Source organism: Petromyzon marinus, chromosome 78, assembly GCF_048934315.1.
Source record: "Petromyzon marinus isolate PM22_M1 ecotype Great Lakes invasive population chromosome 78, UKy_Petmar_22M1.pri1.0, whole genome shotgun sequence".
Lineage (NCBI taxonomy): Eukaryota > Metazoa > Chordata > Hyperoartia > Petromyzontiformes > Petromyzontidae > Petromyzon > Petromyzon marinus.
The window spans coordinates 630,125-646,498 of NC_133744.1; the positions used below are offsets into that span (position 1 = coordinate 630,125).

At 44.1% G+C, this 16,374-nt stretch overlaps 1 protein-coding gene and 1 long non-coding RNA gene across 2 annotated transcripts in view; both read right to left on the minus strand.

Annotated features, from left to right (window-relative positions):
* The window catches only part of LOC142907387 (uncharacterized), a 141,429-nt gene that overhangs the window by 72,107 nt on the left and 52,948 nt on the right, over nucleotides 1–16,374 (minus strand). The gene's annotated exons all lie outside the window — the stretch shown is intronic.
* On the minus strand, nucleotides 7,817–11,636 carry LOC142907354 (uncharacterized). The gene is made up of 2 exons (XR_012930958.1): nucleotides 11,168–11,636; nucleotides 7,817–10,965 (listed from the first exon to the last, which is right to left on the minus strand). It is a non-coding gene; the product is annotated as an uncharacterized LOC142907354 (long non-coding RNA).

Genomic DNA, 16,374 nt, shown 5'->3' on the forward strand with positions numbered 1-16,374 from the left:
CACGGATGCCATCACCCAGCTGCTACAACGCCTGTCGGTAGAGACGCTGGGTCCAGCGGCACCATCCAGGCGAGCAAAGGAAGAGCAGAGCCCGAATCGGAAGCCACCACCCGCAGAACAGCAGCAGTAGATATCGAGATTCTAATAGCACCACGTTGTTATTATATTAATTTTAATGAGATTGTAAACCGCGCACCTCCCATGTTGCATTTATGACTCCCCATGTACATCTACATATAACAAACATTCTATCTCAGTGTAATTATAATAATACTACCGTAGTGTTATTATAATCATTTTTATCCGATCCTAATCCTGCACCCCCCAGCTCGCATATCCGACCACCGATTCGCATGTCCAAAGGACGTACATATTACATGCATACGAACACAGTTCGCTCGCACGTACACTATACATACAGAAGCTCCACCTGAAACTCGGCTCCACACGTTTTCGCTATTAACGTTGTAAAATAAATAACGTACAAGCAGTTGTTGAAAATAATGTTTTATTCATCTGCAAGAATATGTACAGTACTACAACTCGTATCGAAAGTTGATCAAGTCTTATGTTCAAACAGTTACAGTACAATCTTGATTTGAAGCTTTCGTGACTGCAGGAATCCGCTCTTTGGTTATTTCGTTAAAGTCACGTAGGTAGAAAAATAATAGATCACATTATGGATCTATTATTATCTATTATTCTGTCTACCTACGTGACGTTACCTAAAGAACCAAAGAGTATAGCTACATTTTGATTTAAAGCTTTCGTGACTGCAGTAATTCATATTCTTAGTTTTTTCGGTAAAGTCACGTTGAAGGGAAACAACAAAATAATAATATATATAATATATAAATATATATAAAACAATAATGCAAACCATGTCACTTCCAGGAATACCAAACCAAATTATCCTTCCCCATTGATGTCCTTATTAGTTCACCATATTTGTTCACTGTGCGTCTATTTTGAAGTCCAAACAATACATAAGACGAATGCTTCATCAAGGTACATCCTGAAATCGGTTATTTCAAGTCGCTTATTGACAAAGAAAAAACCTATACTATTGAAAAAACACGCTTAAAATGTTGAGTAAAGATGTAACAGACTCATTCCAACTTTAGCTCAACAGGAACACTTAACCACTACAATATTTTCAGAAATTGAACACTCACAACCAGTGCTTATCACACCACTTCAGCAAGTAATCCGAAAACATTAAACCACCACGTCACGGAACTCAAAATAAGCGCGCAATTACACAATGAGATGCACTTACATATTCAGGCATGAAACACAATGGGCACATTACCATTCGGTATGTTCATAGACATACGGATTGTACCTTCCAAAATTAACAATCGAATGCAAATGTCCTGAAAGACAAAGGATTTGATCCTAGGAGGGGAGTTATAAGGCGGCTCAGAAGCAGAGCTCAAGGCCATTTCGAGAGGGAACTTGATGAGGCTGGACGCTCGACTCGTCGCTCTGCTGATCGCCTTCTACCGCGAGACAACGCAGCCTGGTGAACACAATTGCTGTGTCGACAGTTAGGCGACTTTGCTTCGTATGGTGAGTGAATATGCGAGTTCGTGGGGACATCTTCAGACGGGTTACAGACATCGATTCACCGTGAATCTCCAAGTAAGTGTCTATTTTCGCGTCTCGGTTAAACGCGAGTGACGTTCTTGTTTTGGCAGTTAAAGAAATCCACAAACGTAACGCTTAACATCCTCGCGGAAGATAGGATACTTTTAATTATCGATAACACAAGCTACTGTTACTCCGCTCAGAAGACGCAGTCACATGGAGCAGATACGCTCTGCGAAGCCCCAAGCACACGGGAGCAAGGAGCCATTCAATTGCACTGTGTGTGTGAAGGCATTTTCACGGCAATCACATCTTCAGAGACACCAAAGAACACACACAGGCGAGAAGCCGTTCCTGTGCTCTGTGTGTGGGAAGGCATTTGCACAGTTATCAACTCTTCAAACTCAACAGAGAACACACACAGGCGAGAAGCCATTCCCGTGTTCTGTTTGTGGGAAGGCATTTGCAAGGTCATCAACTCTTCAAGCTCATCAGAAAACGCACACGGGTGAGAAGCCATTCCTGTGCCCAGTGTGTGGGAAGGCATTTTCACAGTCATCAAATCTGAACAGGCATCAGAAGGTCCATGATAATTGGAAACTGAAATCAAAAGGTGAAATTCAAGGTGCTGCAATGAGGCCTGAAGGAGATTCCACCTTCGATCCCATGCAGTTGGATCCCGAGAGATGGCTGGATGTAATGGAGTGGCTCGAGAGTCAAAACGAGAGCTAGGGGTGACTGAGAAATAATGTTGCATGTGGTTTAACCTATTAAGCCGGATTGAGTAATTTTGCTTGTAATGTTGCCCCTTACAGTTTTAGTGAGTTTCGTGACGTGGTGGTTTAATGTTTTCGGATTACTTGCTGAAGTGGTGTGATAAGCACTGGCTGTGAGTGTTCAATTGCTGACAATATTGTAGTGGTTAAGTGTTCCTGTTGGGCTAAAGTTTAAATTAGTCTAATTACATCTTTACTCAACATTTTAAACATTTTTTTCTTTTACATAGTTTTTATAGGTTGATAATAAGCGACTGTAGATACCCGATGTCAGGATGTTCTTTGACGACGCGTTTGTTGGATTTTTAGCTTGGACTTCACCACGGACGCACAGTGAACAAATGTGGTGAACTAATCAGGAAATCAATAGGGAATGAAACGCTGACGCTTTGGTGTTCCTGAAATTGACATGGTTTACATTCAACTGTAACTGTTTGAGAATAGGACATAACACACATTTGATACGAGTTTTAAGTAAATATTTTTGCAGATGAATAAAAACATATTTTTAACAAGTGTTTGTCCGTTATTTATTTTACAATGTTTAAAGCAAAAACGTGTGAAAATTTCAGGTGGAGGATCTCCGTCACACAAATCTGCCCTTAACCGGCAGCATATTGGCTGTCTACCCCATCAAGATATGTTCCTTGAGGGAATGGTCCCCGTTGTTAATCGTTTCTCAACGTACCTGTCGCTAATCCCAAAGTATGCCGTGGATAAACTGTACTCTGTAACATGTAAACTGTAACAGTCTAAACGATAACACATTAACGACTATAACCTTGTTTAATAATGTATTACAACACAAATGGAGGTACGGTATTAAAATATCATTTGAAGTATTTGAATCTCACTGTGGTCGTTTTAAAATCGCGAACCGGAGGTCGGAAATGCGAACTGGGGTGAGGGGAGGTGTGAAGAGTTAGAATCGCTTAAAAATTATTAGAATAACACTGTGCTCGAATGTTTGATATTTGTAAATGCGAATAGGGAGTCGCTAATGCGCCTTGGTATATGCAATGATTAGAATCCCATTGAAACTATTAGAATCGCACTATGGTCATATTAGAATCAGGACTTTGACAGCTGGATGAATTTTGATTTACAGCTTTCGTGACTGCAGGGATTCATATTCTTGTTTTTTTCGGTAAAGTCACCACGTAGAAGGGAAACAATAAAATAATAAAAATATAAAACAATACAATTCTCACGACGTCTCGACTGCAACACAAGCAATCATCATCAGCTAGATGAATGTTCCATCTGAATGACATCGAATAGCACTATACAATATCCGTGTATATATGTTTAAATAAACGCACAAACCCAAGTCCGTGAGATTATTAATCGTTGCAATTGTAATGACTCCGGACTCAGACTGTAGAGGGTTCTTTTATTTAGCCTTTAACGCGGCTTAGGACCCCGGCGTCACGATATAGCAACGACGACGCCTTAACGGCAACCAGCCGTGACCCGAATCCCCACTAACACAGCCCTAAACCTCGTTCCTTCAACTCTCTCTCGGCGTCAACCTCCCCTCCACCCCTGGTCCAGCCTTCTCTTCTTGAACTCTCTCTATCCTGTTGTCACCGCTTGTCCCTTCGTTGAGGCACTGTCTTCACAACAACCATCTTAAAACAAAATGAGCCGTCTCGGCTAACAACAATTTTTAGAAGCCACGTGCGTCAGGGCAGCAGCTGGAGCAACATTTTTCCCACGCCGCTACAATCACAATCTTAACGGTCATCTGTAAGGGGTAAGCCGTGTGACCCTACTCACCCGACAACAACAACAACAAGAAACCAACAAAACAACAACAACCACACACAAATCCTAATACGCTTCCACGTTGTCCAAGGGGACCCTTCTATTGTCCGTGTGTTGGGTGTGGATCCTACCAGCGCAACCTTGCGCATTTTGACCGGCTTCTCGCAGCCGGTGCCTCGCCCATGATGGAATCTTGTGCCTTTCCGGGCGTCAAGGGTTCGCACCACAGCCTTGAAGGGTTAGGCAGGTCCCTGGCTTCTTGTGAAGAATTTGAGCGGGCTCCAGGCACCGCTCCCTCTCACGTGGCGGATCCTTGAGGCACGCCGAGCCTCTGGGGCTCGTAAACTGTGGGCGGTACAACACATTTCCTTTGGCGTACGGTTTCCATTGCCGAGCGCCCCATCACGTCGGACACACCAGACTTGGGCTGTACAATCCATGGGGATGAGCTGTCTGGGTGGGGACGGACATCAGTTTTGAGGCTGGACCGGTGGACGAACCAACGCCGACGCCCCAACTACATTCGTACTCACTGAGGCCGTCTCACCTCTATGATTCTACAACCAGGCCCTGTCCCAGACCGCCCATGGAAGCACGTGTTCCCGCCGCCCCGGATTCTTCTCATTAGCGGCTTGCGATCTGGTGGGGAAAGGTCCTCGTTATAAATCGTTTCTCACCGTTCAGGTCAAGAATCCCGAAGTATACCGGGAATCACCTGTTCTCTATAACATGTAAACTGATAACACTATAAACAATAACACTTAACATTAAACGCCTATGAACTAAACTTTTTTTTTTATATATACACCATCATAACCGGAGGTTCGGTATTATACTCTCATTAGAAGTATTTAAATACTTCTAGTGTACGTGCAAGCGAACCGGAGGTCGGATATGCGAACTGGGGTGACGGGAGGTGTGCAGAGTTAGAATCGCTTAAACATTATTAGAGTAACACTGTGCACGAATGTTTGATATTTGTAAATGTGAATCTGGAGTCGCTAATGCGACTTGGGATATGCAATGATTAGAATCCCATTAAAACTATTAGAATCGCACTATGGTCATATTATAATCAGGATGTTGAGTACTGGATGAATGTTCCATCTCCGTGACATCGAATAGCACTCTACAATATCCACATGTATATGTTTAAATAAACGTGCAAACCCAAAATAATCCCGTGATATTATTAATCGTTGCAATTGTAACGACTCCGGACTCAGACAATAGAAGGTTCTTTTGTTTAGGCTTTAACACGGCTTTGGACCCCGGCGTCACGATATAGCAACGACGACGAGGAGACAGCAACCAGCCACGACCCGAATCCCCACTAACACAGCCCCGAACCTCGTTCCTCCGCCTCTCTTACTCTCGGCGTGAACCTCCCTCAACCCTTGGTCTCGCCTTCCCTTCTTGAACTCTCTCTATCCTGTTGTCACCACTTGTCCCTTCGTTAACGCACTGTCTGAACATGACCCCAACCACCCAACCTCTAAAAACAAATTGCCGTCTCGGCAAACAACAATTTTTAGAAGCCACGTGCGTCAGGGCAGCAGCTGTAGCAACATTTTCCCGACGCCCGACAATCACAATCTTAACGCTCATCTGTACGGGGTAAGCGGTGTGACCCTACTCACCCGACAACAACAACACGAAAACATTAAAACAACAACAACAACAACAATAATGCTAACATGCTTCCACGTTGTCCACAGCCTTGAAGCGTTAGGCAGGTCCCTGGCTTCTTGTAAAGAATTTGGACCGGGCTCCAGGCACCGGTCCCTCGCACGTGGCAGATCCTCGAGGCACCCCGGGCCTCAGGGGCTGGGAAACTGTGGGCGGATCAACACATCTCCTTTGGCGTACGGTCTCCGTTGTGGAGCGCCCCACCACGTCGGACACAGCAGACTTGGCCTGTACAGGACATGTGGATGAGCTGTCTGGGTGGGCACGGAGAAAGGTCCTCGTTATAAATCGTTTCGCAACGTTCCGGTCACGAATCCCGAAGTATACCGGGGATCACCTGTACTCTATAAACACGTAAACTGATAACACTATAAACAATAACACTAAACATTAAACGACTATAAACTCTCAACTGGTTTTATAATTTATACCACCATTAACGGAGGGACGGTATTATAATCTCATTAGCAGTATTATAATCGCACTCTGCTCATATGTATGTAAAGTGAACGTTCAATCGAACCGAGGGTCGGATATGCGAACTGCGGGGGGTGCAGGGTTAGAATCGCATTAAGAATTTACAATAACAATGGAGGGCATGGGGAACGTGTTTTTACAGCGCTAATCCAATTTATTCAAAATAAGCGCGCAATTACACAACACCATCATATATTACACAATATATGATGGTGTTCTTGGGGTCATAGGCAGCATTCCTCTTCTTCCAAACAAAGCGAGTTGAGTTGATGCCAAAGAGCTCCATTTTGGTCTCATCTGACCAGAACACTTTCACCCAGTTGTCCTCTGAATCATTCAGATGTTCATTGGCAAACTTCAGACTGGCATGTAAATGTGCTTTCTTGAGCAGGGGGACCTTGCAGGGTGCTACAGGATTTCAGTCCTTCACGGCGTAGTGTGTTACCAATTGTTTTCTTGGTGACTATGGTCCCAGCTGCATTGAGATCATTGACAAAATCCTCCCGTGTAGTTCTGGGCTGATTACTCACCGTTGTCATGATCATTGCAACTCCACGAGGTGAGATCTTGCATGGAGCCCCAGGCCGAGGGAGATTGACTGTTCTTTTGTGTTTCTTCCATTTGCGAATAATCGCACCAACTGTTGTCATCTTCTCACCAAGGTGCTTTGCAATGGTCTTGTAGCCTATTCCAGACTTATGTAGGTCTACAATCTTGTCCCTGACATCCTTGGAAAGCTGTTTGGTCGTGGCTATGGTGGAGACTTTGGAATCTGATTGATTGATTCTGTGGACAGATGTCTTTTATACAGGTAACAAGCTGAGATTAGGAGCACTAACTTTACGAGTGTGTTCCTAATCTCAGCACATTACTTGTATAAAGACACCTGGGAGCCAGAAATCTTTATTCTGTCTCTCACTGTTCAAACAAACCTACCATTACAATTATAGACTGACCATTTCTTTGTCATTGGGCAAACGTCCAAAATCAGCAGGGATCAAATACATTTTCCCTTACTGTACACTACACATGATTTACTGAGAATGTCGTTGTCCATGTTGGGAAATGGAGCGCAGTGGATCGTATCGTCTCCGCTATGTTTCGGAATCCGTGTGATCACCCAGTCACATCGCCTAAGTCCATTCACAGCGCCTTACACAAACTACATCTCCCCAACAAGGCAGCCTTCCCGCTGCTGTGTATTGTGTTTATGGGATAACAGAGGTGTCTATTATCCCCTACGCCTTGATACCAAAACGACTGATTGTCCACTTAACACCCTAATCCGTAAACAACTAATGGTGACAGTGTTGTTTGAGAGCAGCTATTAAAGTCGCTGCGGCAAATGAGGTGGTGGCTGGCCGAACCGTGCCTCGCTGTTTGTCTCCGGAGTGATGACGGATACAAACCAGATTAAGCAGAGACCATGTACCAGATCGGGTTTTGGTTACTGATGTTAGAGTGATTGTGTTGTAAGTGTGGTCACTACGCGTCTGAACGTGCTCAAGCCCCGAAGCTCGGCGGTTGTGGGCAACGCCACGGGACTGCATTCACTTTAATTCGAGGACAATGGAGGGCATGGGGAACGTGTTTTTACAGCGCTAATCCAATGTATTCAAAATAAGCGCGCAATTACACAATGAGATGCACTTACATATTCAGGCATTAAACACAATTGGCACATTACCATTTGGTATGTTAATAGACATACGGATTGTACCTTCCAAAATTAACAATCGAATGCAAATATCCTGAAAGACAAAGGATTGGATCCAAGGGGGGGAGTTATAAGGCGGCTCAGAAGCAGAGCTCAAGGCCATTTCGAGAGGGAACTTGATGAGGCTGGACGCTCGACTCGTCGCTCTGCTGATCGCCCTTCTAACGCGAGACAACGCAGCCTGGTGAACACAATTGCTGTGTCGACAGTTAGGCGACTTTGCTTCGTATGGTGAGTGAATATGCGAGTTCGTGGGGACATCTTCAGACGGGTTACAGACATCGATTCACCGTGAATCTCCAAGTAAGTGTCTATTTTCGCGTCTCGATTAAACGCGAGTGACATTCTTGTTTTGGCAGTTTACAAAATCTAAAAACGCAACGCTTAACATCCTCGCGGACGATAGGATACTTTTAATTATCGATAACACAAGCTACTGGTACTCCGCTCAGAGAAGCAGTCACATGGAGCAGATACGCTCTGCGAAGCCCCTAGCACACGGGAGCAATAAGCCATTCAATTGCTCTGTGTGTGTGAAGGCATTTTCACGGCCATCACATCTTAAGAGACACCAGAGAACACACACGGGCGAGAAGCCATTCCTGTGTTCTGTGTGTGGAAAATCATTTTCACAGTCATCAAATCTGAACAGGCATCAGAAGGTCCACGATGATTGGAAACTGAAATCAAAAGGTGAAATTCGAGGTGCTGCAATGAGTCCTGAAGGAGATTCCACCTTCGATCCCATGCAGTTGGATCCCGAGAGATGGCTGGATGTAATGGAGTGGCTCGAGAGTCAAAACGAGAGCTAGGGGTGACTGAGAAATAATGTTGCATGTGGTTTAACCTATTATGCCGGATTGAGTAATTTTGCTTGTAATGTTGCCCCTTACAGTTTTTGTGAGTTTCGTGACGTGGTGGTTTAATGTTTTCGGATTACTTGCTGAAGTGGTGTGATAAGCACTGGTTGTGAGTGTTCAATTGCTGACAATATTGTAGTGGTTAAGTGTTCCTGTTGAGCTAAAGTTGAATTGAGTCTAATTACATCTTTACTCAACATTTTAAACATTTTTTATTTTACATAGTTTTTATTGGTTGGTAATAAGCGACTGTAGATAACCGATGTCAGGCTGTACTTTGATGACGCGTTTGTTGGATTTTTAGCTTGGACTTCACCACAGACGCACAGTGAACAAATGTGGTGAACTAATCAGGAAATCAATAGTTAATGAAACGCTGACGCTTTGGTGTTCCTGAAATTGACATGTTTACATTCAACTGTAACTGTTTGAGAATAGGACGTAACACACATTTGATACGAGTTTTAAGTGAATATTTTTGCAGATGAATAAAAACATATTTTTTACAATTTTTTGTCCGTTATTTATTTTACAATGTTTAAAGCAAAAACGTGTAAAAATTTCAGGTCTCCGTCCCATGAATCTGCCCTTAACCGGCAGCATATTGGCTGTCTACCCCATCAAGATATGTTCCTTGAGGGAAAGGTCCCCGTTGTTAATCGTTTCTCAACGTACCAGTCGCTAATCCCAAAGTATGCCGTGGATAGACTGTACTCTGTAAGATGTAACTGTAACAGTCTAAACGATAAACACATTAACGACTATAACCTTGTTTAATAATGTATTACAACACAAATGGAGGTACGGTATTAAAATATCATTAGAAGTATTTGAATCTCACTGTGGTCGTTTTAAAATCGCGAACCGGAGGTCGGATATGCGAACTGGGGTGAGTTAGAATTGCATTAAAATTATTAGAATAACACTTTGCTCGAATGTTTGATATTTATAAATGAGAATCGGGAGTCGCTAATGCGACTTGGGATATGCAATGATTATAATCCCATTGAAACTATTAGAATCGCACAATAGTCATATTAGAATCAGGACTTTGACAGCTGGATGAATTTTGATTTAAAGCTTTCGTGACTGCAGGGATTTATATTCTTGTTTCTTTCGGTAAAGTCACGTTGAAGGGAAACAATAAAATAATAAAAATATAAAACAATAAAATTCTCACGACGTTTCGACTGCAACACAAGCAATCATCATCAGCTAGATGAATGTTCCATCTGAATGACATCGAATAGCACTATACAATATCCGTGTATATATATATGTTTAAATAAACGCACAAACCCAAGTCCGTGAGATTATTCATAGTTGCAATTGTAATGACTCCGGAATCAGACTGTAGAGGGTTCTTTTATTTAGCCTTTAACGCGGCTTAGGACCCCGGCGTCACGATATAGCAACGACGACGCCTTAACGGCAACCAGCCGTGACCCGAATCCCCACTAACACAGCCCTGAACCTCGTTCCTTCAACTCTCTCTCGGCGTCAACCTCCCCTCCACCCTTGCTCCCGCCTTCTCTTCTTGAACTCTCTCTCTCCTGTTGTCACCGCTTGTCCCTTCGATGAGGCACTGTCTTCACAACAACCATCTTAAAACAAAATGAGCCGTCTCGGCTAACAACAATTTTTTAGAAGCCACGTGCGTCAGGGCAGCAGCTGTAGCAAAATTTTTCCCACGCCGCTACAATCACAATCTTAGCGGTCATCTGTAAGGGGTAAGCCGTGTGACCCTACTCACCCGACAACAACAACAACAACAATAAACCAACAAAACAACAACAACCACACACAAATCCTAATACGCTTCCACGTTGTCCAAGGGGACCCTTCTATTGTCCGTGTGTTGGGTGTGGATCCTACAATCGCAACTTTGCGCATTTTGACCGGCTTCTCGCCGCCGGTGCCTCGCCCATGATGGAATCTTGTGCCTTTCCGGGCGTCAAGGGTTCGCACCACAGCCTTGAAGGGTTAGGCAGGTCCCTGGCTTCTTGTGAACAATATGAGCGGGCTCCAGGCACCGCTCCCTCTCACGTGGCGGATCCTTGAGGCACGCCGAGCCTCTGGGGCTCGTAAACTGTGGGCGGTACAACACATTTCCTTTGGCGTACGGTTTCCATTGCCGAGCGCCCCATCACGTCGGACACACCAGACTTGGGCTGTACAATCCATGGGGATGAGCTGTCTGGGTGGGGACGGACATCAGTTTTGAGGCTGGACCGGTGGACGAACCAACGCCGACGCCCCAACTACATTCGTACTCACTGAGGCCGTCTCACCTCTATGATTCTACAACCAGGCCCTGTCCCAGACCGCCCATGGAAGCACGTGTTCCCGCCGCCCCGGATTCTTCTCATTAGCGGCTTGCGATCTGGTGGGGAAAGGTCCTCGTTATAAATCGTTTCTCACCGTTCAGGTCAAGAATCCCGAAGTATACCGGGAATCACCTGTTCTCTATAACATGTAAACTGATAACACTATAAACAATAACACTTAACATTAAACGCCTATGAACTAAACTTTTTTTTTTATATATACACCATCATAACCGGAGGTTCGGTATTATACTCTCATTAGAAGTATTTAAATACTTCTAGTGTACGTGCAAGCGAACCGGAGGTCGGATATGCGAACTGGGGTGACGGGAGGTGTGCAGAGTTAGAATCGCTTAAACATTATTAGAGTAACACTGTGCACGAATGTTTGATATTTGTAAATGTGAATCTGGAGTCGCTAATGCGACTTGGGATATGCAATGATTAGAATCCCATTAAAACTATTAGAATCGCACTATGGTCATATTATAATCAGGATGTTGAGTACTGGATGAATGTTCCATCTCCGTGACATCGAATAGCACTCTACAATATCCACATGTATATGTTTAAATAAACGTGCAAACCCAAAATAATCCCGTGATATTATTAATCGTTGCAATTGTAACGACTCCGGACTCAGACAATAGAAGGTTCTTTTGTTTAGGCTTTAACACGGCTTTGGACCCCGGCGTCACGATATAGCAACGACGACGAGGAGACAGCAACCAGCCACGACCCGAATCCCCACTAACACAGCCCCGAACCTCGTTCCTCCGCTTCTCTTACTCTCGGCGTGAACCTCCCTCAACCCTTGGTCTCGCCTTCCCTTCTTGAACTCTCTCTATCCTGTTGTCACCACTTGTCCCTTCGTTAACGCACTGTCTGAACATCACCCCAACCACCCAACCTCTAAAAACAAATTGCCGTCTCGGCAAACAACAATTTTTAGAAGCCACGTGCGTCAGGGCAGCAGCTGTAGCAACATTTTCCCGACGCCCGACAATCACAATCTTAACGCTCATCTGTACGGGGTAAGCGGTGTGACCCTACTCACCCGACAACAACAACACGAAAACATTAAAACAACAACAACAACAACAATAATCCTAACATGCTTCCACGTTGTCCACAGCCTTGAAGCGTTAGGCAGGTCCCTGGCTTCTTGTAAAGAATTTGGACCGGGCTCCAGGCACCGGTCCCTCGCACGTGGCAGATCCTCGAGGCACCCCGGGCCTCAGGGGCTGGGAAACTGTGGGCGGATCAACACATCTCCTTTGGCGTACGGTCTCCGTTGTGGAGCGCCCCACCACGTCGGACACAGCAGACTTGGCCTGTACAGGACATGTGGATGAGCTGTCTGGGTGGGCACGGAGAAAGGTCCTCGTTATAAATCGTTTCGCAACGTTCCGGTCACGAATCCCGAAGTATACCGGGGATCACCTGTACTCTATAAACACGTAAACTGATAACACTATAAACAATAACACTAAACATTAAACGACTATAAACTCTCAACTGGTTTTATAATTTATACCACCATTAACGGAGGGACGGTATTATAATCTCATTAGCAGTATTATAATCGCACTCTGCTCATATGTATGTAAAGTGAACGTTCAATCGAACCGAGGGTCGGATATGCGAACTGCGGGGGGTGCAGGGTTAGAATCGCATTAAGAATTTACAATAACAATGGAGGGCATGGGGAACGTGTTTTTACAGCGCTAATCCAATTTATTCAAAATAAGCGCGCAATTACACAATGAGATGCACTTACATATTCAGGCATGAAACACAATGGGCACATTACCATTCGGTATGTTAATAGACATACGGATTGTACCTTCCAAAATTAACAATAGAATGTAAATATCCTGAAAGACAAAGAATTGGGTCTTCGGGGGGGAGTTATAAGGCGGCTCAGAAGCAGAGCTCAAGGCCATGTCCAGTGGGAACTTGATGAGGCTGGACGCTCGACTCGTCGCTCTGCTGATCGCCTTCTATCGCGAGACAACGCAGCCTGGTGAACACAATTGCTGTGTCGACAGGTTGGCCTTTGCTTCGGGAGAGTTCGTGGCAACATCTTTACAAACATCGATACACCGTGAATCTCCAAGTAAGTGTCTATTTTCGCGTCTCGGTTAAACGCGAGTGACGTTCTTGTTTTGGCAGTTAAAGAAATCCCAAAACACAACGCTTACCATCCTCGCGGCCGATAGGATACTTTCAATTTTCGATAACACATGCTACTGTTACTCCGCTCAGAAGAAGCAGTCACATGGAGCAGATACGCTCTGCGAAGCCCCTAGCACACGGGAGCAAGGAGCCATTCAATTGCTCTGTGTGTGTGAAGGCATTTTCACTCTCGTCAACTCTTCAGATTCACCAGAGAACACACACAGGCGAGAAGCCGTTCCTGTGTTCTGTGTGTGGAAAGGCATTTGCACAGTCATCAATACGGAACAGACATCAGAAGGTCCACGATGCTAAGAGGCTGAAATCAAAAGGTGAAATTCAAGGTGCTGCAATGATTCCTGAAGATAATTCTACCTTCGATCCCATGCAGTTGGATCCTGAGAGATGGCTGGATGTATTGGAGTGGCTCGAGAGTTAAACCAAGAGCTATGGATTAGTGAAAACTAATATTCAATGTTGTTTACCTATCAAGCCGGATTGAATAATTTTACGTGTTTCTTTTAGACAAAGTGATACCTTACAATTGATTACATCAGTGATGTTGACACTTTAGTTTTACAATGTGTTTGAGAGTTTCGTTACTTGCAGGTGGTGATTTGCTAAAGTGGTGTCATGAGCAGTGGTTGTGAGAGGGTTAAATTACTGATCATTGTCACGGTTAAGTGTTCCCGTTGAGTTAAAGTTGAAATGAGTCTGTAATTACATCTTAACTCAAAATTTAAAACGTTTATTTTTATTTAATATAGCTTTTTTGGTTTGTCATAAGCAACTTTAGATAACGGATTTCAGGATGTACATTGATGACGCGTTCGTCTGATGTACGGCTTGGACTTCAAGTCAGACGCACAGTGAACAAATGTCGTTAACCAATAATGAAATCAAGGGGGAATGATACTTTTATGATTTGATATTCCTGGAAGTGACATGGTTTGCATTGTATTGTAACTGTTTGAGCATAGGACGTAATAAATATTCGGCACGAGTTATTACGTAAATATTCTTGTACATGAATAAAAACGTATTTTTAACAACTCTTTGTCCGTCATTTATTTTACAATTTTTAAATAACAAAAACGTGTGGATCCGAGTTACAGGTCGAGCGTCTCCATCACACAATTCTGCCCCTAACGAGCAGTACCTTGGCTGTCTCCCCATCACCATGTTCCTAGAGGGGAATGGTCCCCGTTGTAAATCGTCTCGCAGCATTCTGGTCCCTAATCCCGAAGTAAACTGGAGATCACCTGTACTGTATACCATGTCAACTGTAACACTATTAACGATAACACTAAACATTAAATGACTATAAACTGGTTTTATGATTTTCTAGCGGTAATTACCCGGCGTTGCCCGAGCGAAAAAGACAGACACACACATCGACCAACACAAACAGACATTTACCCACAGACACAAAGACATTGACTTACACAGACACACATATGGAGTCACACACACACATAGCTAGGCTCTCACACATACATCGACCTAAGCACAAATATGGACCAACACACACATATCGACTAAGAGACACACACATGGACACACGCAAACACATCGACTTACACAGACACATATAGACTCACACACAGACTTGGACTTTAGATACACACACATCGACTTACACACACAAACATCGACTGACACACATAGAGACACCCACGCTCACATGGAGCCATGCACACACATGTATGTGTGTAATTTGGACTTGCCAACAATATTTTTACGCGAACTGGGGGATTTAAGATCATGATCAGATGATAATTATTTGATTAACACTATGGTCGTATTATAATTACACTGAGCTAGAATGTTTGTTATATGTAAATGCGCATTGGGAGTCGTGAATGCAACCTAGGAAGTTTAGAATAGCATCAAAATTACTATAAAAACAACGTGGTCCTATTTGAATCACGTGATCTACTGCTGCTGATGTTCGGGTGGCGGCCGCCGATTATGGCTCTGCTCTTCCTTTCCCCTCGCCTGGATAGTTCAGGACATGGGGATGAGCTGTCTGGGTGGGGACGGACATCAGTTTTGAGGCTGGACCGGTGGACGAACCAACGCCGACGCCCCAACCACATTCGTACTCACTGAGGCCGTCTCACCTCTGTGACTTCTGCAACCAGGCCCTGTCCCAGACCGCCCATGGAAGCACGTGTTCCCGCCGCCCCGGATTCTTCTCATTAGCGGCTTGCGATCTGGTGGGGAAAGGTCCTCGTTATGAATCGTTTCTCACCGTTCAGGTCCAGAATCCCGAAGAATACCGGGGATCACCTGTTCTCTATAACATGTAAACTGATAACACTATAAACAATAACACTAAATATTAAACGACTATTAACTAAAAACAGTTTTTTTTATTTATACCAACATAAATGGAGGTTCGGTATTGTAATCTCATTAGAAGTATTAAAATCGCACTCTGCTCATATGCATGTGTAGCGTACGTGCAAGCGAACCGGAGGTCGGATATGTGAACTGGGGTGAGTGGAGGTGTGCAGAGTTAGAATCGCTTAAACATTATTAGAGTAACACTGTGCACGAATGTTTGATATTTGTAAATGTGAATCTGGAGTCGCTAATGCGACTTGGGATATGCAATGATTAGAATCCCATTAAAACTATTAGAATCGCACTATGGTCATATTATAATCAGGATGTTGAGTACTGGATGAATGTTCCATCTCCGTGACATCGAATAGCACTCTACAATATCCACATGTATATGTTTAAATAAACGTGCAAACCCAAAATAATCCCGTGATATTATTAATCGTTGCAATTGTAACGACTCCGGACTCAGACAATAGAAGGTTCTTTTGTTTAGGCTTTAACACGGCTTTGGACCCCGGCGTCACGATATAGCAACGACGACGAGGAGACAGCAACCAGCCACGACCCGAATCCCCACTAACACAGCCCCGAACCTCGTTCCTCCGCCTCTCTTACTCTCGGCGTGAACCTCCCTCAACCCT